We start from the raw sequence: 22,396 nt of genomic DNA, 5'->3' as shown, positions 1-22,396 counted from the left end.
TCATCTATTCTCTGCTTGCCATGGAGGCCAGACATGAAAGGAGTGGTCCCAGGAAAATGTTCATATCTAATCAGACTCCTCTCTTGGGTCAGGGGCTACTCTTCATATCTGTTCCTCTGGCCTGAGCCATAGGCAGTGACCAAAGGATGGAAAATCCACTCATCCGTCTCAACAGCCAAGAGGACAGGGAGAAAGCAGCCTTCCAACCAGACCGTGGAGCCAAATGGCAGGAGGTTTCTCTTCTCTTCAGAATACAAGTTATACCTGGCAGATGAACTGTACTCAGGGCACTACTAAAGTCAACAGAAAGATTTTTTGGTGGTTTCGTTTTTGAAATCCTCTTGACTTATCAACGGTGTTGTAGAGGAAGCTACTTGGATAAAATGACTCAGATTCACTTGTGATTGTATTATTAATAATAAAGAATATTAAAAGCTAAAATTATTAGGTGCTTACCATGTAGGAGCACAGTGCTAGTCACTTTAGTTACTGTATCCTGCTTAATCCTCACAATGAGAGAGCTGTAACTATCACACTCATTTTGTAGATGAGAAAACAGACTTAAAGAGGAGAAATGACTTGACTAGGTGTTTACTCTTAAATGATGTGTAAATTTTAAAATCGTCTGATTGTTCCCGTAGATGCTGAAAGAGCTGTGGAGTTATACAGGAACCTATACAATAGCCAAGGCCCATGCCGATGTAGTCATCTTACTGATAAGGAAACTGAGGTTCAGAATATGTGAGTGACATGCCCCAGATTTCACTGCTAGGTTATCTTGGAGCTGAATTCACACCAGATCTTCTGGTTTTAAATGCACTTTTCACCCAGTATAGCTGATGTAACTTTCAAAGCCTTTGTAAGGTGAAAGGTAAAGGAGAAGGTCCATGACCAAACAGCATGTGGGTTAATTTGGATTCAGTCAGATTTATCTCTCTGAACCTGGGCTTCTTCATCTGAAATAAATAAATAAATAAGGTTGTAAATACTTATAAAGTCCTAATCAGGATTAGGACTAATAGTTTATCTATTAGTTTATCAGAGCTCCTGTCCTTACTTCTGGTATATAATAGGTGCTCAAAAAAGTAGGAGCATCTTCTATGTTTAGCTAAAGTGAAAAAAAGTGCTGAAGAAGCAAGAAAGAATATGAATGCACTGCTGGACATGGAGCTAGTATGTGTTCATTTGCTCACTGATTAATATGTGAAGTGATAGTGGGATTTTTATCATAAATCTGTCCCCATCCCTCTCAGAGTTTACATTTACATTGTGGAAAGATGAGGTAAGATTTTGATAGCACCTTCCTCTCTCATTGCAAGTTGGGTTCTCCGGCAAACGTGCTTGAACAAGTAGGGACCATTATTCAATGTGTCACTCAAAATTAAGTACAGAAAACGTGCCACTCAAGATATTTTAAGCAAGAATGGATTTAATATAGGGAATCGGTGGATTACAAATTCACTGCATAGGTTGAAGAAATGGACTGTAATCTGGGTCTCCAAGAAAGACTCCTAAACAATACAACTAACCCATAGGGAAGCTACCATCCTTGGTTACTTCTGGAGCTGCCTCATCTCTCAGACCTGTCACCACTGCTGCCCCCATTACAGACACCCGAATTATGGTGAAAGTAAACCTGTATCTTCACGCCAGGGAATAGGAAATTGTGTCAAGGAGCATATGTCACCACGGTTGTTGCTGCTTCTCCCAGCCACCCAAGAAGCTGGGTATGGGCTGCTGCTGCAGAGAATCTTCACATTCCCACAATGTTCCTGTGCAGACACAACGAAAAAGAGAAGAAAATGCCTCTGTCTAAATTCTGACTTCAGATCTAAGGAAAATATATCTAACAACACTTTATACCCAGAACACTACAGATAAAGAAATGTAGTTTTTGGCGTAGCTTTTCAAACTCTCCCAAGAGAAAGAATTTGGGATGGAAGTTGGATGAATATTCAGCACACTCATTTTCCTAGACCAGTATGATATTCACATGCGGGAATCATTACATGATTTGGAGGAAAGTGATGTCACATAACTGACCTTCGGTTTCCTCATTTCCAATGAGGAATTAGAATCTAAAGTTGTTATTGTGAGATTGACATGAGATGATGTATAAATTGCTTAACATAGAGCTTGACATATCATATTCCCTCAGTAAATGATAATTCTGTATGAAACATAAAGAACTCAGCACAGTATATTGCATGTAGTAAATGTTCAGTAAAAAAATGTGTTGCAAGTGTGAATTGCATTATTTGGAGATAAATTACGTTCCAAGATGTAGTCCAAAAAAACTATGTTCCAGGGCTTATGCCAAAGGCTTTACTTGCCTTATTTCATTTAATCTTTTGTAAGTGAGCTCCTATTATTATTTGGTTTAAGGCATAGATGTAATCTTATGTGAAGACACCAGAGTCTCAACCATTTCTTGAATATTTGGTATTCTTCATAGCATTCTTGGGGGACTCATACTGTCAATGAGCATGTGATTGTAAATACAGAACCTTCACATTGAATCCTGGATGCTACTGTATCCATAAACTTCCCTAAGAAGAGAAGTTTCTTTTTTGTTAAAAAGAAAAAGTTATTCAGGGCATGGGGTTCAAACATGCCTAATCTGGGTGAGGGTTCACTTGGAGACTATCAAATAATTGACTACATCTGTTTGCTCACTGTGGGGATTGAAGTAGCTGACCTTTCATATATATTTTTAACACAAGAATATGTGTGTTAAATTTGTAAGTCCAACCGAAGGCCCCATGAGTTCATACCAGATACCCAACTAATACATTACCCAACCATGACTTTGTTCAGTCTCCTGGAATGCTCTCTCTGCTCATCATGGAATAAACATGTACAGAGAGAGCAATAACTTTGGCTTTATACAAACCTGAGTTCAGTTCCCACCTTGGCCACTTCTTATCTCTGTGATCTACCGTCTCAAATCCTCAATGTCCTCCTACGCAAAATGGGGATGCTTATTTCCTAGGTTGTTGTGAGGATTAGAGATTGTAATGTTTATAAAATGGGCAGTATGGTAATGAACATGTAGTTCATAATATTGCCATTACTTTTATCAGTAAAATACTGCAGTAAGTTTATTGAAATTACCTTTGCTCATTTTACTTAGAATTCTATTTATTCAGTGTTTAGATTCTGAAGGTAAATGTCAGAGAATTCTGCTTCCAAGAGATTATTTTTGAGTACATTTTTGTTTGAGGATGTTTAGCCTGGCAATGATGGAGAAAGAATGCACAAATCAATTGGCATGTACCCCCCAGAATATAGTAGCTTAAATGAACAGCTTAATTTGCATTCTCCAGAAGTAGTATTTATCTGGAAACTGCTTGCTATTTCATAGTGGCAAAAGATCTTACTTTAGTGACATTTTAAAATAGGGCAGGTAGTCCTGTTTGGGATGTGTAACCTCCTTAATGAAGTCCTCACCTCCACCTCCATGCCAGTCAAATGAGAATTAATGTGTTCTTTCAGCTCTTTGAAAGATGCAAAAATGTATACAAAGGGAGTATGTTCTAGTGGCAATAAGGTAGGACTTAGAATCAGAGGAGTCTACCTTGGGTTTGAGAGTAAACGTGAAAAGTTCCTGAACCTCTTTGAGCCAGATCCTTTGCCTATGAAACGGTGATAAAATAAAACCAGGTTCATAGATTTTCTGTGAGAATTAAAAATAAGCCAGTGTCTCTCAAAATGAAGTGAGTGGTTGAAAGTACAGACTCTGGAGTCAAATGGCCAGTGTTCGACTCTCAGCTTCACCACTGACCGACAAATTGACCTTGAGCATGCTACTTAACCTTTCTGTAGCCAGTTTCCTCATATGAAGAAAAGTAAAGGGGAGGAGCAAGTTTTACGACCCATAAGATATTAAGAAGACTGTTAAGAGTATTAAATGGGATCATGCATATTAGTAAGTGAGCAGTGAATATGAAGTATTGCTACAATGGTTTCGATAAACTGTGTTGGTTTCTTTATGACCCTTCTCATACTGTGCTAAATGATGATTTGCTTCCATGTCTGTCATCCTAGCTAGGATGCAAGTTCCTTGAGGACAGATGCCATGGCATACTCTTCTTTGTCATGCATGCCCAGCATGGTATTTTGCACAAAATAGGGTCCCTGAAATACTTGATAAATAAATTCTTGGATCATTTTAGGTAGAATCCAGAGCAAGTGAACCACACATTCAGTGCACTTTGACCTTCCTTGCTGATGCACTGTGTTACATCCGTCTCTGTGGCACACGCTCTAAGATACAGAAAGAATGAGTGCAACTACGCACTTGTATTGAAAACAGTCCACTTGAAAACTAATAATGAAATGTGTCTTTAAAATGTGAGAAGCTCAATGCTAGCTCAAGGTACTTTTCAGAACTATGATGGCCGTTTAGGAGCACAGATCCGTGTTCTCAAGTAACTCATGTATCTCTTCATCCATGTAAAAATAAACCAGACAGGGAACCAAAAGCCATGGCTTCTCATCTCTACTAACCATATATTTCCTGTATCATTTTGGTAAAATAATCAGTCTCCCTTGATTAAATTACCTATTATATAAAACAATCTGTGGCTTTATACCTTTAGTCTTTGTAAATGTCATTCATTTCAAATACATTCACTTAGAAATCTCAGAACAGTTTTCCAATGTGCTTTGTTAAGATTCATATTCAGGAACTAAATATTAGGTCCTATCTTGGCATTCTTTACTTAAAACCCTCCAAGTGCTTTTTGTGCACTCACAATAAAGTCTAAGTTCATATCATAGCCGACAAAATACCGCATGATCTAACCCTAACGTCTACCCCTCCCACTCTGCTCATTGCTCTCCAGTTGTAGCAGCCTGTCTGTTGTTTTCTCAGACCTTCAAAGTTCTGCCTAATCCCTCTGCCTGGACGACTCTATCCCCAGATATCTACATGGTTCACTTTGCCCTTCTTTGAGATCTTTGCTCAAATGACACTTCCTTATAGTTTTCATCCCTGACAACTTTATCGAAAATTGCTCCCCACCTTACCCCTTTACACAGCTTTATTTTTGTTCATGAATCATTTGTATTCTTAATTTATTATCCGTGTATGCATGCATTTAACAAATCTATGTTGAGCTTCTAATCTGTGCCTTGTTTTGAGAGGCGTCCTGTAGGTTTTTTAGGCACACGAGCTGTCCTCAGAAATCTGTGTAGAGAATATATAAATGAAAGGGAACTGTGGTTCAGTGATTTAAACACTATGATGGGGGTGTACAAGGAGTGCTAGCTATGGAAGCAATAAAGGAGTCACGTAATCTGGCTGAAGATTTGAGGAAGGATTCCTAGAGAGTGATTGCTAAACTGACCCTTTAAGGTTGAGCAGGAATTATCCAAGTGAAAGAGGATGAGAACACTTCTCTGGGCAGAATGAAGACCAATTTCAAGGTATAAAAGAGGAAAGGGAGTGCTGGCACTTTTGAAAAACTGAAGGACACTCATGGCTAGAATGCTGTATTTTAAGGGGGAAGGAAATGAGGCAATGGAAGAGATTTCAGATGGTTTGAAATCCAGGCAAGGGGCAGACCATGGACCATTATAGCAAGTTTGATATTATTGCAGGGACAATAGAAATCATTGAAGAGTTTTGAGAAGAATGACTTGATAAATTTTTTTGTTTGTTTAAATCCCTCTAGTTATAGGATGTTAAATGGACTGGAAGGGTTAATGCTCAATTAAGATGCTGTTGCAACAGCACAAATGAGACACAGTGAAGGCCAAGATGAAGAACATAGTGGTGAGAATGAAGAGAAGTGTCTGAAATTAGGAGGCATGTGAGGACTTTAGAAGTCTGGCATGAGAGAGAAGTAGAGTTCAAACATGGCACTGACATTTCTGATTGTGTCCAGGGGAATCATTTATTAAGGTGAGGTGCAAAACACAGGAAGTTAAGTGAGTTTGGGTAGAAAGATAATGAGTTCTGTTTTGAAACTCATGTAAGACCTCCAAAAGGAGATGGAGTAAATATCTCTGGTTTCTCCCTCCAGTTATAAATTATTACATTGCTTTTTTTTAATGTTGAAGATATAGTTACTTTGTATCTTTAATAAATCTTCCACTATGCATAAACTTATCAGTTCATTAAATATTTGCTAGTTTATTTATTTGCAGGCATTTCAAGTGAATATTTAAGCTGCCTTGGAATTTAAGACCTTATAATTTAAACAGATTCACATATATTACACAACACAACTCTTAACCTTGCTAGGCTTCAGAGATCTAATGGAAAACAAAATAAAACAGAGCTGAGTGGACTTGGGGCTAGAAGTAATAAATGTAGGATGCAGTCACTTAGTAGCACTATAGTTAAGCATAGTAGGATATGTACATAAACACAACCATGCATTGAAATAGCCTCAATATCATACAGGTCATTTAGGGGCTAATCACCATTTCAAATATTCCACTCTACTTTCTCAGTGAATGCATTCTTCCTCGCCCTCAGCTCTGTCATCATTGTAACTAACAATTACTGAGCAAATACCTCAGGCACTGTATCTGTAAATCCTCAAAATAGTCTTATGAGTAGGTGCTATATTATGCCCATTTTACAGATGAGAAATCTGAGACTTCGAATGTTTTAAGTATATTTACAAGGTCAAAAGATAATAAGTGGTGGCACCTGAACTTAAACTAGGTCTGTCTGTAAGATTTTGTATAAAAATTGTCATTGCTCATGTAAATTATGCTACAAAGAAATGATTACAGATAATAATGTACACTGATTGCACAGACTTTTCCATGTATAATTAAGTCATTTAATTCTACCTGTGAGGAAGACATCTGCAAATTGGGGAGGAAAATGTCTATTTCAGAGGGTTGATGTTAATATTAAATATGTTTCTACATGAAATGACTTAGCATGGCCTGGCATAGTAAGCATCATGGGTGTGGTAGTTGATATATCATCATCATCATCGTTCTTCTAAATTTTCCTATGAACAAAGGAAGACAAGCTAAGTACCTTGCTCAAGATCACATAATAATGATGGTGGAGCCAGGATTTAATTCTGAATCTAGCTAATTGTGGGGTTAAATGTTCTTTACACAGAGCATCATCTTAAAGAATTGACTTCCTGGGTAATGAATGACTTACATTTGGCAGTCATCATCAAATGACAAAATCCAAGTTTTATTATTGTCATTTGGCTTCCTGTTTGATGATCATCATATTATAGGGTTATACAATTGTGTTAAATATATTTGACTCTGCATCCATTTCGCTATGTACTCCAGCTCAAAAGTCTAAGTAATATGCAACTCACTGAGTGATTTGAACACACACACACACACACACACACACACACACACACACTCTCTCTCTTAGTAAAAATGTCCACTTATGGATCTAAAATGCGATTTACAGTGAAAGTTCACAAAGCTGTGAGCTTTATGAGAAAGGGCGGGCATCTGTCTTATACATAATTGGAATTCACAACACAGTATAGTACAGTTGTCATGCATCTGTTAAAGGCCAAAAAATTTATTAGAGCAAATTAAAAATTATAGGCATTCCCTTTGGATAAAGGAATCCCTCAGTAATATGCAACATTACTAGGAGAAAACTCTTAGAGAAAGAACAATGATGGCAGATCACAGACAGTGACACATCTTTGTGCTCATGCAATGCTGAATATTGTTTGAGAATAATTTTATCACTTTGTTCTTTTATTCAATAAAGATTTCTTAGTGATTACTACATGTTGGCAGTACTCTATGTAATAGAGATACAAAAGTATTCAAACCACTGTCTTCATGAAATTTACATTCTAGTGGCCACTAACTAGCTTTATCATTACACCTGTTATGGACATCCTCTAAATGGAAAAAAATTCAACTGACTGTATGGAACTTTTGGGAAATAGTTAAGAACAAGCTTGTATAAGTTCTGCATATACATTTTTAAAGTGTCATGTAAGTGTAATATATGTGTTTTCTTATCTGTAATATGAAGAGAAAACCATTTTTTCAAGCTATCACATAGGTTAATGGTTAGGATAAAATATATACATGACATACCACTAACTCCCTGGAGGGCCTTGGGCATGTCACCTTGTGGAATAAAACACCTACCTCCAAATCCATAAACCTTAGTTTCCTCTTTGTAAAATGAAAGGGATTTACTTCCAGCACTGACAGTCTATGATTCTATTAAAAAAAAAAAAAAAAAAAAAAAAAAACTTAACAGTAATTAGTTTGAAATGGATAGTATAAAAATATTTACTGCAGTGGGCTCACCTCTTTAATTCCCTGGTCCTCCATCTGTAAGAATTGTGTAGTAAGAAGATGAGAAAGAATCAAGTGGAGTCCATGCTGAGGCACTAATGGGGAAATATGGTGGGGCCAGCAGGCCAAATGCTAGTGTGCAAAGAGCTTATCAAACAGGGACTTGATCTAGGCCAATACCCCCATTCCCAAAGAAAGCCCATCTTGATCTTCAACACAATAGAGTCAACAAGAGATTCTGAGTAATCTGCCTGGCTTGAAGCTGAAACACAGTCAGTTGTGGGAGTTCCACTTACTAGCTGTCTGACCATGGACAAGATATAACCTCTCTGTCCCTCAGTGTCCTCATCTATAAAATGACATTATAATAGTAAAAATTATTATAATAACACCTACTTCAGGGGAATTTCTGCTTCTGGGAAGATGAAGTAGAGATTCTTTACCTGAGCATTCCTGCCAAGCACAACTAAAAGCCATGGACAATATATGTAAAACAAACATAAGGAGACTCTGAAAGGTGGAGAGAAGAAGGTAGACTTCCTAGGCACGTCAGGATCCAGAAAAAACAACACAAAGGTGAGGTCCCTGGATTTTGTTTTTGTCTCATATATCAAGACTTAGAACTGGGTCATATGGTAGTTCTATTTTTAGATTTTTAAGGAACCTCCATACTGTTCTCCATAATGGCTGTATCAATTTACATTCCCACCAACAGTGCAACAGGGTTCCCTTTCCTCCACACCCTCTCCAGCATTTATTGTTTCTAGATTTTTTGATGATGGCTATTTTGACTGGTGTGAGATGATATCTCATTGTAGTTTTGATTTGCATTTTGCTAATGATTAATGATGTTGAGCATTCTTTCATGTGTTTGTTGGCAATCTGTATATCTTCTTTGGAGAAATGTCTATTTAGGTCTTCTGCCCAGTTTTGGATTGGGTTGTTTGTTTTTTTAATATTGAGCTGCATGAGCTGTTGTAAATTTTGGAGATTAATCCTTTGTCAGTTGCTTCATTTGCAAATATTTTCTCCCATTCTGAGGGTTGTCTTTTGGACTTGTTTATGGTTTCCTTTGCTGTGCAAAATCTTTTAAGTTTCATTAGGTCCCATTTGTTTATTTTTGTTTTTATTTCCATTTCTCTAGGAGGTGGGTCAAAAAGGATCTTGCTGTGATTTATGTCATAGAGTGTTCTGCCTATGTTTTCCTCTAAGAGTTTGATAGTGTCTGGCCTTACATTTAGGTCTTTAATCCATACGACCCAGCAATCCCACTACTGGGCATATACCCTGAGAAAACCATGATTCAAAAAGAGTCATGTACCAAAATGTCCATTGCAACTTTATTTACAATAGCCAGGACATGGAAGTAACCTATGTGTCCATCAACAGATGAATGGATAAAGAAGATGTGGCAAAATATACAATGGAATATTACTCAGCCATAAAAAGAAACAAAATTGAGTTATTTGTAGGAGGTGGATGGACCTAGAGTGTGTCATACAGAGTGAAGTAAGGCAGAAAGAGAAAAACAAATACCGTATGCTAACACATATATGGAATCTAAGAAAAAAAAAGGTCATGAAGAACCTTGGGGTTAGACAGGAATAAAGACACAGACCTACTAGAGCATGGACTTGAGGATATGGGGAGGGGGAAGGGTAAGCTGTGACAAAGCGAGAGAGTGACATGGACATATGTACACTACCAAACATAAAATAGATAGGTAGTGGGAAGCAGCCACATAGCACAGGGAGATCAGCTCGGTGCTTTGTGACCACCTAGAGGGGTGGGATAGGGAGGGTGGGAGGGAGGGAGACGTAAGAGGGAAGAGATATGGGAACATATGTATATGTATAACTGATTCACTTTGTTATAAAGCAGAAACTAACACACCATTGTAAAGCAATTATGCTCCAATAAAGATGTTAAAAAATTAAAAAAAAAAAAAGACTTAGAACTGAAGAAGCTGGCAACCCAAAAATGCCAACAGTGAAGACCAAAAAGGGAAACAAAGCCTGCTCTCTCTTGGCAAAGGATTGGGAAATGCGCAGCCTAGAAAGAGAGAATGCTTTTAGACAATAACTGTTCTACTCCAGACAAATACCACAGAAAAAACAGTGTGTCCTACACCCACCCATGACAGCAGAAACCAAATGGGGAGTCTAAACTTTCATCCTTTTGAGGCTGTAATGAGATGCACGAGTGGTGTTAGAGAGAGCCAAATAGGGAGCTGAGACTTTTATCCCTACCAGCCAGTAAGAAGATTCCCCACCCCCACATAGCATCAGCAGAGGCCATGAGGGGACCCTGGACTTCTCCTCCTACCTGGCAGTAACAAAACATCCCTCCCTCTTCCCACTGTGTGTGTGTGTGTGTGTGTGTGTGTGTGTGTGTGTGTGTGTGTGTGTACAAGACAGAAGGGAGAGGGGGCCTTGTGAAGAGTCAGAACTTTCACCATTACTCAGTGGTTACAGGCCACCTCCATACCACCACAGTGTCTGTGAAGACCAGATGGTAAAGTGGAATCCCACCCCTGCCTCAAGTGACAATGAGGCTCAATAAGGAATCTGGACTTTTTCTTCCACCTACCAGTAATGAGGTCACCTCCCCATTCCCTAGCTAGGGCAGTGTTAGAAAAGTCAGGTATAGCAAAATGTTTAAATAAAATCTAGCGTCTCATAATATGAATCAAAAATAACAAGTTTCAATCAAAAATAACTTATCATGAATCAGAAGGTCTCAAACCTGAATGAAAAATGACAATCAATAGATGCTAACACCAAGATAACAGACATCTTAGAATTATCTGACAAAGATTTTAAAGCAGCAATAATAAAAATATTTCAAAGAGTAATCATGAATACACTTGAAACAAATGAAAAAAAAAATAGAAAGTCTCAGCAAAGAAATAGAAGATATGAAGAATAACCACATGGAAATTTTAGAACTGAAACATACCATAACCAAAATAACAATCTCAGTGGATGGCTCAACAGCAGAATAGAATGGACAAAGGAAAGAATCAGTGAGCAAGAAGATAGAAGAGAAATTATACAGTAGAGCACAGACAGGAGGAAATTGAACAGAGCTCTGGAACAAGTGAGACTATAAGAAAAAGACATCTAACATTAATGTTATCAGAGTACTGGCAGGAGAGGAGAAAGGCAGGTATGGAAAAGTACTTGAAAAAAAGTGGCTGAAAATTTCTCAAATTTGACAAGAAACATAAGCCTATAAACTTAAGAAACTGAGTGAAATGAAGACAGGATAAATTCAAAGAAATTCATGCCAATATATATTATAATTAAATTCCTGAAAACTAAAACAAAGAAAAAATCTTGAAAGCAGCAAGAGAAAAGTGATATCTTCCATGTAGGGGAAAAATTCAAATGACAGGGGATTTCTTATCAGAAAGCAGAGGCCAGAAAGAAGCAGCACAATATTTTTCAACTGCTCAAAGAAAATAACTGTTAATCCCAAATCCTATACACTTCAAAAATATCCATCAGAAATGAAAGGGAAGTCAAGACACCCTCAGATAAAGGAAAATAAAGAGAATTTGTCAGTGTTTAAAGTTGCTCTAGGTATTACATTATAGATAGATGATGATAGATAGGCAGACAGGAAAATACAGACAGACAGGCAGGAAGATCCTATACAAGATTTTTTTTTCATTTTAGCAATTCAAATGAATTCTAGAAAACTTACCTCTCTGTAATTTCCCTTCTCTCCTTCACTTATACTGTGATTGTCTTTTTTTTTTTTTTTAATTAGGATATAGTTTTTTACAATGTTGTGTTAGTTTCTACTGTACAATGAAGTGGAGTTCCCTGTGCTATACAGCAGGATCTCATTAGTTATCTGTTTTATACATATTAGTGTATGTATGTCAATCCCAATCTCCCAATTCATTCCATCCCCCCTTTTCCCCCTTGGTGTACATATGTTTGTTCTCTACGCCTGTGTCTCTATTTCTGCCTTGCAAACCAGTTCATCTGTACCATTTTTCTAGATTCCACATATATGGGTTTATATATGATATTTGCTTTTCTCTTTCTGACTTACTTCACTGTGTATGACAGTCTCTAAGTCCATCCACGTCTCTACAAAGACCCAATTTCATTCCTTTTTATGGCTGAGTAATATTGATTCCATTGTATATATGTACCACATCTTCTTTGTCTATTCATCTGTCAATGGACATTTAGGTTGTTTCCATGACCTGGCTATTGTAAATAGTGCTGCAGTGAACATCGGGGTGAATGTGTCTTTTTGAATTATGATTGTCTTAAATATTTCCACATTTAGAAGCACATCAGACAATGTTATGATTTTTAGCTTCAATCCTCAAACATACTTTAGAAAGCTCAAGAGATGGAAAGCCTATTTTATTTACCCATGTTTTTGTTTACAGTGGGCTCTTTTCCTTCATTTTTCATGTCCCAACATTTCCTTTCTATTTAGACAACCTCAATCTAGGTTTCACGCCATATACAAAAATTAAATCAAAATTGGTCATGGACTTAAATGTGTTAAAAAATATACTATAAAGCTTTTAGAACAAAATAGCAGGAGACAGTCTTTAAAATCTAAAGCTGGTCAAAGTAGTTTATAGAATTTCCATCACAACATAATACATGCAAGAAAAAAATGATAAATTAGATTTCATAACATTTTAAAACGTTTGCTCTGTAAAAGATCCTCTTAAAAGGTTGAAAAGACCTCCTATATAGTAGGGGAAAATAGTTGCCAATCATATATCCATATATAAAGAACTCTCAAAACTCCATATTTATAGAACAAACAATCCAATTAAAAATTGGACAAAATACATGAAGAAACATTTCACCAAAGAAGATATACAGATGGCAAATAAGCACATGAAAAGAATGTTAAAATAACTAGTCATTAGAGAAATCCCAATTTAACCATAATGAGGTATCACTACACACCTACAAGAATGAATAAAATAAAAAATAGTGACAGCATTAAATGCTGGAGGATGTAGAGATATTGAATCACTCATACATTGGTGTTAGGAATGGAAGACATGCCACCACTCTGGAAAAAAGTTGGGCAGCTCTTCAAAAAAACTAATCATGGAGCCAAGATGATGGAGTAGAGAGACCATGAGCTCATCTCTGATCATAGGCACATCAAAATTGCAACTATTTACGGAACACTTGTGGATGCAAAAGCCTGGAAACTACGAGAAAAGATCTTCAACAACTCAATATATAAAGAGGGAACCACAACAAGATGGGTAGGAGGGGTGCAGTTGTGATATAGTTAAGACCCATACCCCGGGGTGGGTGACCCACAAACAGGAGAATAATTACAATTGCAGAGGTTCTCGCCAAGGAACAAATAGTCTGATGCCCACATCAGGTTCCCAACCTGGGGGTCCTGCATATGGAAGATGAGCCCCTGGAATATTTGGCTTTAAAGGCCTGCAGGACTTAATTTCAGGAGACCTAGAAGGCTGTGGAAAATAGTGATTCCCCTCTTAAAGTGTGCACACAAAATCCCACACACTCCAGGATCCAGGGCAGTAATTGGAAAGGAGATTGGTTGGGTCAGACCTACCTGCTGATCTTAGAGAGTCTTCCGGAGAGGCAGGAGGCAACTGGAGTTCACCCTGAGGATGCAGACACTGGCAGCAGCCATTTTCAGGAACTCATTCTACCATGTGGACATGAGTGCTATCAAATGACATTTTGGAATTCTCCATCTAACTTATTAGCCTCAGAACCCAGTCCCACCCATGCCCACCATTCCATAGTCACCAGTACTGGGAAGCCTCAAGCCAAGAAACTAACTCGGAGATGACACAGCCCCACCTACACCTACAGCACCAGCCATGGGACCGGTTGATCCCCAGCTCCAGCCACCAGTGATTCTGCCTAGACTTGGGAACAGCCTCACTCACCAGTGGGCAACATCAGCCCCAGAAAAACCACAGCCCTGTAACCTTCAGACTGAGCCAACTGAACAGCAGGCCAGTACCTGCTCTGGGACTTGCTGGGCCCCAACCCTGCCCACCATCAGGCAAACACTGCTTTGGGACACCCTGGATACCGCAGCTAGCTGTATCAGGAACCAGCCCCACCCACAAGTGTTCCACTAACTTTGGGACCCTTGGGCCCTGTAGCCAGGCCTTGGGACCCAGCTCTGCCCACCAGTGGGCCAGCACTAGGCCCCAGGACCTGGTTTCACCCATCGGTGAGTGGGCATCAGCCTTGGGATATCCTGGACCCCAACTCAAACCACCAGTGAGGCAGCACTAGCCCTGGAGTCCTCCAAGGTTCTTCAGCTAACAGCCTCATGACCTGGCCCTGACAAGCAGTGGCCAGTAGCCTCCACACAAGACAAGTCCTCGCAATCAGCTGGATGGGAGCCAGCCAAGCCTACCAGACTGCCCACAGTTGTCTGCCCACCACAACAGGAGGACCCAAGCAGCCCACATAGGGGGCACCCCTAGAGCAAATAGCTCTAGTGACCAGAGGGCGGTGAGCTGCTGGGATGCATAGGATGTCTCCTACAAAAGACCATTTCTCCAAGGTCAGGAAATGTAACGAGCCTACCAGATACATAGAAATGAAAACAGCATATTAGTCAAAATGAGGTGTCAGAGGAACCTGTCCAAAACGGATAAGATTAAAAATCCCAGAAGAAACTAAGTGAAGTGGATATAGCCAATCTATCTGAGAAAGGGTTCAAAGTAATAATTGTAAAGATGGTTAAAGAATTCAGAAGAATAATGGATGAACACAGAGAGAAGTTAGAAATTTTTAACAATGAATTAGAAAGTGTAAAGCACAACCAAACAGAGATGAAGAATATAATAACTAAGATGAAAAATACACTAGGAGAAATCAAGAAAACACTAGAATAAATGATACAGAGGAATGGATCAGTGAGCTGAAAGAGTAGTGGAAATCACTGAAGATGAACAGAAAAAAGAAAAAAAGCACATAAAGAAATGAGGACAGTTTAAGAGACCTCTAGGATAACATCAAGCATACTATCATTCTCATTATAGTGGTCTGAGAAGGAGAAGGGAGATAGAAAATGACAGAGAACATATTTGAAGATGTAATAGCTGAAAACTTCCCAAACCTGTGAAAGAAACAGACATCTAAGTCCAGGAAGCACAGAAAGTCTCAAACAGGATCAACCCATAAAGGACTACACCAAGACACATTGTAATTAAAATGGCAAGAATTAAAGATAAAAAGAGAATATTAAAAAGCAGCAAGGGAAAAGCAACAAGTTACATACAAGGGAACTCCCATAAGGCTATCAGCTGACTTTTCAGAAGAAACTCTTCAGCCCAGAAGGGAGTAACACAATATATTTAAAATGATGAAAGGCAAAAACCTACAACCAAGAATACTATACCCAGGAAGGCTCTTATTCAGATTTCATGAAGAAATCAAAATTTTACAGATGAGCAAATGTTAAAAAGAGTTCAGAACCACCCAACCAGCTTTATAAGAAACGTTGAAGGGACTCCTCTAAAAGAAAAGTAAAGGCCACAACTAGAAACATGAAAGTTACAAAAGGAAAAATCTCATAAGTAAAGGCAAATAAATCAACCATGCACAAAGGCAATAAATCAACCATGTACAAAGCTAGTAGGAAGGTTAAAAGACAAAAGTAGTAAAATCATCTATATTCACAATAAGCAGTTAAGGGAATATACAAAACAATTAGATGTAAAATATGATGTCAAAATCAGTAATCATGAGGAGAAGAGAGTAAAAATGTATGATTGTTAAAATGCATTTGAAATGAAGAGATCCGTAACTTAAAGTAACCATATATAGATAGATAAATAGGTAGATAGATAGATAGATAATAGAAATATTTATATAAACTCATGGTAACCACGAACCAAAAAGCTATAATAAATACTCACATTAAAAAAAATAGAAAGGAATCCAAACAGAACACTAAATATAGTCACCAAGTCACAAGGGAAGAGAACAAAAGAAGAAGAAAGGAACAAAAAAGAACTACAGAAACAACACAATAACAGTTAACAAAGTGGCAATAAGTATGTATGTAGCAATAATTGCTTTAAATGTAAATGGACAAAATGCTCCAATCAAAGACAGAGTGGGCAAATGGATAGAAAAAAGATATATGTGTGTGTGTGTGTGTGTATATATATATATATATATATATATATATATATATATATATATCTTGTATATAGATAGATAGATAGATACACACACACAATAGACTTTAAGACAAAGACTGATAAACAAAAACATTACATAATGATCAAGGGAATGGCCCACGAAGAAGATATAAGAATTGTAAATACATATGCACTCATAGGACCACCTAAATACATGAAAAATTATTAACAGACACAGAGGGAGAAATTGAGAATAACACAATAATAGTAGGAGACTTTAGCACCACACTTACATCAGTAGATCAAGATGGAAAATCAGTAAGGAAGCACTGACCATAAATGACACTTTAAAACAGATGGAATTAATTGACACATATGGAACATTCCATCCAAAAGCAGCAGAATACACATTCTTTTCTAGTAAATGTGTAATATTCTTTAAGGTAGATCACATGCTAGTCCACAAAACATGCCTTGATAAATGTAAGAAAATTGAAATCATGTCAAGCATCTTTTCCAACCACAACATAATAAGACTAGAAATCAACGGCAAGGAAAAAAACTGCAAAAAAACACAAACACCACAGACATGTGGAGGCTGAACAACAATATGCTACTAAACAACCAACGGGTCACTAAAGAAGTACTTTCAACAACCTGAATAAACCTTTAGAGAATTATGCTAAGTGAAAATGAGTGAAAATAGCCAATCACAAGTTCACATATTCTATCATTCCATTTATGTAGCATTCTTGAAATGAAAAATGACAGAAATGGATAACAGGTCAATGTTAGTGTTTTCCAGTGCTTAAGAAAATGTTGGGGGCAGGAAGGAAACAGGCATATCTATAAAGGAGTGATATTAGAGATCCTCATATTACAGTGGTGTTGGAAATGCTCTGTATCTTGACTTTTTCAATGATAATAACTTGGTTGTGGTATTATATTGCAGTTTCGTAAGATACTGGCATTTGGCAAAATTGGATAAAGGATACAGGGATATCTCAATTATTTGTTAAAACTAAATATGAATCTACAACTATGTAAAAATAAAAAGGTTACTTTAAGAAAAATTACCTACCTCCAAGTTATGATTCTGAAGGTTAAATTAATTATTCATGTAAAGCCTCAGTAGTAGCTGAGTAGTAGCTAAAGTAGTAGTAGTAAAGTCTGGGTAGTAGCTTTCAAAAGCCCTCAGCTATTTTTATTTTCATTTTGCTTAATAAATCAATGAATGGACACATGAAAGTAACTAAGAGCATCCAGAGATATTTCCTAGAAACCATGATTATTCAAATTTTGTGGGACAGGGAGTTTGTTTTATAAGAAGAATTGGTAAATGCTATTCAGACGACTGAGCCTGTTTATTTATTTTTGTTTCCTTTCATTCTACACCATTGCATTAATAAAACAGTCATTTATTAAGCAGCTCTTTTACGTCAGGCCATGTGTTATGATGTTAAGTAAGACTCACGTCAAGGTGAGAGAACTTACTCATTTATCAAAGTGTGTGTGGGTGTGTGGGTGTGTGGATGTGTGTGTGTGTTGGGGTATATGTGTTCTCAGTGCTTGGGCAGCATCACTTAGCACAACAGACAATAATCCCCCATCCTACTGGAATTCTCATTCTAGTATCTATGTTCATAACCTAATAGGAGAAAGATACGAGTAAAAATAAATTACATTATAGGTTAGCAATAGATGCATATAGGAGGGAATACCAAGCTGTGAGAGATTAACTCTAATGTTGGAAGCTGGCCAGGACAGTACTGGCTCCTGAAGATGATGCCATCAGAGTAGGTTTCGAAGGATGTGTAGAAGTTTAGTAGGTAAACTAGAGAGGGAACAGGTTTTTCTGAGTACAGCCAGTAGCAAGTGTGAAGACACAGTTACAGGAGAGTCTGCACAAAGTCAGAGTGGGTGGTCCAAGGAAAAGCCAGGAGGGATAGCCAGAAAAGAAAGGGAACCCACAGGGGAGAACGAGGGAGAAAGGAGAGAAAAGAAAAGTAATAAACCAAGTATTGGAGAGACCTTCTTTTGAAAGTCAACTCAAAAGAGGCATTTTGAATTGATTTAGAGGCAATGTAGAGCCGATGCAGCAAGTGTGGCAGGAATTGGGCAGCAACTATCAAAAAAGCTATCAAAATGTTCGGGCATGATTTGTTCTTCATAAACCTGGGGTACTCTCGGCCTGAGATTTCATTGTCCTCGGAACGGTCATAGGTTTTGTTGGTTGGTAGTTTTCCATTAGCTCCCTAATTACTGATGCACTCCAGGAAGCACTCTCTCAGAGAGATAACCGCCTGATTATGGGAGACTCAAGCTGATTTACGGTGTTTGTGAATACCCTCTGCATCCATTTTTTCCTCCATGCACCGGGGACACTCTTTGCAAATCAGAAGAAAAATATTAGAAAAGCTGGCATTTGTAATAGGTTCATTTTAGAAACATCTCTTGTTTTTCTTCTCAGGTTAGGTTTTATATTCATTTCAGGTTGCAGTGTTCAGTGCTTTTGTAGATGCCTTTTAGCAAAGTTTTATGAGTGTTTGAAATTCTCACCCAGTATTTTTTTTAAACTAAGTAGTGTGTTCCAAATTTTAACGTTTTTCTATAAACTGCTACATCTGTCTATTTATCATTCCACAGGCGGCCCTAAGTGCTTTATTTTGTTATATGCTCTGGATACCCTGACAGAGGGCAAAGACATATTTTCAAAAGATCCACAGTCTTGGGAAAAGAGTGACAAAGAAACCTGAGATGGTATGTGGTATAATAGATCGGGTGTGACCTGTTTGGGAGCACAGATCTGGGCTCCTATCTTTGAATGAAGGCATTAGGGGGATTGCTTTGGAGGAAATGAAATCTCAGAGTTTGCCAGATGATGAGGCAGGGGGACAAGCTTTCTGGTGTTCTAGGCAAGCTGGTGCAAAGGTAGAGGCCTAAGAGAGGGTTGCCATTCAGCAATTCACAAGAAGATATATGTGGCTGATAAGGCTGAACATGGGTGTAATGGAGGAAGTGATGAAAATAAGCTCAAGAAGGAGATAAGGATGAGATGATCAAGAAAATTATATTCCACTCAAGGAGTTTGGACTTTATCCAAAGGAAATGAGGAGCCATTGAACGAATCTGGCAGAGAAGTGTAGGCTAGAGAGTTGGGCATTAGGGCAATCACTCCAGCTTCTCCACCTTTCCTCTAATTAACCTGTATTCTCCTGTCCACACCTCTCATCAGCTACCAAAGCCGATTTCCCGGAGAACAAGGGCTCAGTCTCTTTGCATTCCAGTGCCCGATACTTTTCCAACAAACCTCAGCTTCTTTCCCAGTGAGAGGCTTCTGAACTCCTGCTGATTGTAGAGCCTGAAAAATTCCAACCTGTTGATTGATTTGATTTCATTCCACTGTAGTGCATGTAATTTCATGCTTCCAAGTGAAAGACATTCTCTGAAAATTCTTCAATCTTCCCAAATTACTTAGCTTTATATATTCATTCCCAGCTTCATTGGACTCTAAATAACCCAGTTTGGGAGAAAATGCTTGGCATGTGAAGCTGTGGTCATCAAGATTCAACAATTACTTTGATGAGCTCTATCAAATTGTTGAACGCTATCCCAATGGAATGAAAAAAATTAAAGTTGGGGCATGTTACCAGACTAAAAATGTTGCTTGCTGGAGATGCCAATGCACCTTTCTTCAAGGAAAGAAGGGGCTGATTCTTTTTAGTAATTAAGAAAAATACACTTTAGGGGTAAAATGGAAGGGTGTCTCCAAGGATAAGATAGGTAGATCATAGGTAGATAGATAAATAGATAGATAGAATAGCTTTTTAATAAAATGATGCATGTTTTAATAACATTTTAAAGTAATCAAAAGAGAATAAAAATAAGTAAAATACTTTCCTACATCATATCATTGCTAATATTTTCAAGAACATCCTTTAAGACATCTATGCATATATAAGGAACAACATACAATTTTATGTAAATAGAACCACATTTGTATATTTTAAAAATAAACTTTGTTATTTTGTAGTAGTTTTAGATTTACAAAAAAAAAAAAGAAAAAACTACAAAGATAGTACAGAGAGTTCCTATATACCCACCTCTAGTCTCCCCTATTATTAAAATCTCATTTTTACTGTGGTACATTTGTCACAATTAATGCACCAATATTAATAGATTATTATTAATTGAAGTCCTTCTTTTATTCAGACTGACTTAGAGTAGGTTTTCTGCTTGTTTTTTTTTTTTTTTAATTTGACAGCTTACCTCTCGTCATTTTTCTGTTCCAGAATGCCATACGGTATACATTATGTTTACTCATCATGTCTTTTTAGGCTCGTCTTGGCTATGATAGTTTATCAGACTTAGACAACCTTGATAGCTTTGAGGAGTTCTTGTAAGATATTTTGTAGAATGTCCCTTAATTGGGATTTGTCTCATGTTTTCTTATGCTTAGACTGGAGTTATGGGTTTTGAGAAGGAAGACCCCAGAGGTAAAATGGCATTTTCATCACCTCACATCACATCCAGAGTACATACTATCAAAATGGCATTACTGTTGATGTTAAATGTGATCACCTGGCTGAAATAGTATTTGTTGAGTTTCTCTACTGTAAAGTTACTCTTCCTCCCCTCCTTCTTTGCATATTGTACTCTTTGGCAGGATTAAGGAGTAGGGAGTTATGCTCCACCGTTTGAGGGTGGAGTATCTACATAAATTATCTAGAATTCTTCTAAATGGGAGATTTGTTTCTTCTTCCTCATTAATCATTTATTGTATGGGATTATGGATATTTATTTTATATATCTACATTATTTTTATAATACTACTTTTTTTATCTCGCTCAGATTGTTCCAGCTCTGCCCATTGAGAAACTCTATCAGTTGGCTGCTGTGTCCTTTTGACATATCCCCATCAGTGTGTGTGTGTGTGTGTGTGTGTGTGTGTGTGTGTGTGTGTGTGTGTGTGTGTGTGTGTGTGTGTGTATGTGTGTTTCAGCACTTCCTTACTTTCTGGCACCCTAAGATGCACCAGGCATATTTTGTATATTTCTAGCTGTAGTCCTGGAATCGGTTATTTCTCCAATGAGCCCTGCTTCCTTTTATTGGAGAATGATGATATAAACCATGATCTGAGCAATAGGTGTGCTTTTTGCTACTAGGGTGTCGTTGCTTCCAGGCCCTCCCAGCTAAAAGAGCAAGGAAATATGTGTGTATAGTAAACCATGCATGTATATATATTTATAAATATTTCTATGCATAACTATCTTATCTATATCAAACTAAACAATTTCATACTGATGTCTCCAACTCTAAGTCATTACCAGATAGATCCTCATAACCACCTCCTCCTTTGCTTATTTGTGGCACTACCCCTCTGACAATGACTCCTACTTTCCTCCATCCATTCACCTAATTGTTCAATTCCCGTATACATATATAGTGCTTTCAGAACTCTTGATCCCTAACCCTGTGTGAAACAACTTTATCAAACAGATTACTTATGTGCAATCCCATGCCATTTTCATAACCTGTTATATCTTAAGTAAAAATAAGTATGTTGAAGATATCCTTTCAAGTCTATAAATGGAAACCTAAACTATCATTCCAATATATATGTATAAACTGTGTTTGGATAGAGTATGCCATGTCTTATTAGCCATTGTAAGAATTTTGGCATTTTCTCTAAATGAGATGAGAAACTATTGGAGAAGGAGGGTCCTCTATATTTTGTAAGATCACTCCAGCTGCTATGTTTTAAATAAACTGAAGGGAGGCAAGAGAAGAAGCCAGAAGACCAGGCGGGGGCTCCTGCCTCCAGCCAAGAGATGATGGTGACGTGAACCAGGGTGTTAGAGTGGATTACTGGGAACTGGTCATATTTTAAAGATTCATCAACCGAATTTGCTTATAGATTGATCGTGGGCAGGAGAGAAATAGAAAATTCAAGGGGAACTTTGATTTTTGTAGTTACCG

This window comes from Lagenorhynchus albirostris, chromosome 9, assembly GCF_949774975.1.
Source record: "Lagenorhynchus albirostris chromosome 9, mLagAlb1.1, whole genome shotgun sequence".
NCBI lineage: Eukaryota > Metazoa > Chordata > Mammalia > Artiodactyla > Delphinidae > Lagenorhynchus > Lagenorhynchus albirostris.
The sequence above is the reverse complement of the archived record's forward strand: the minus strand, read 5'-3'. Positions refer to the sequence as shown.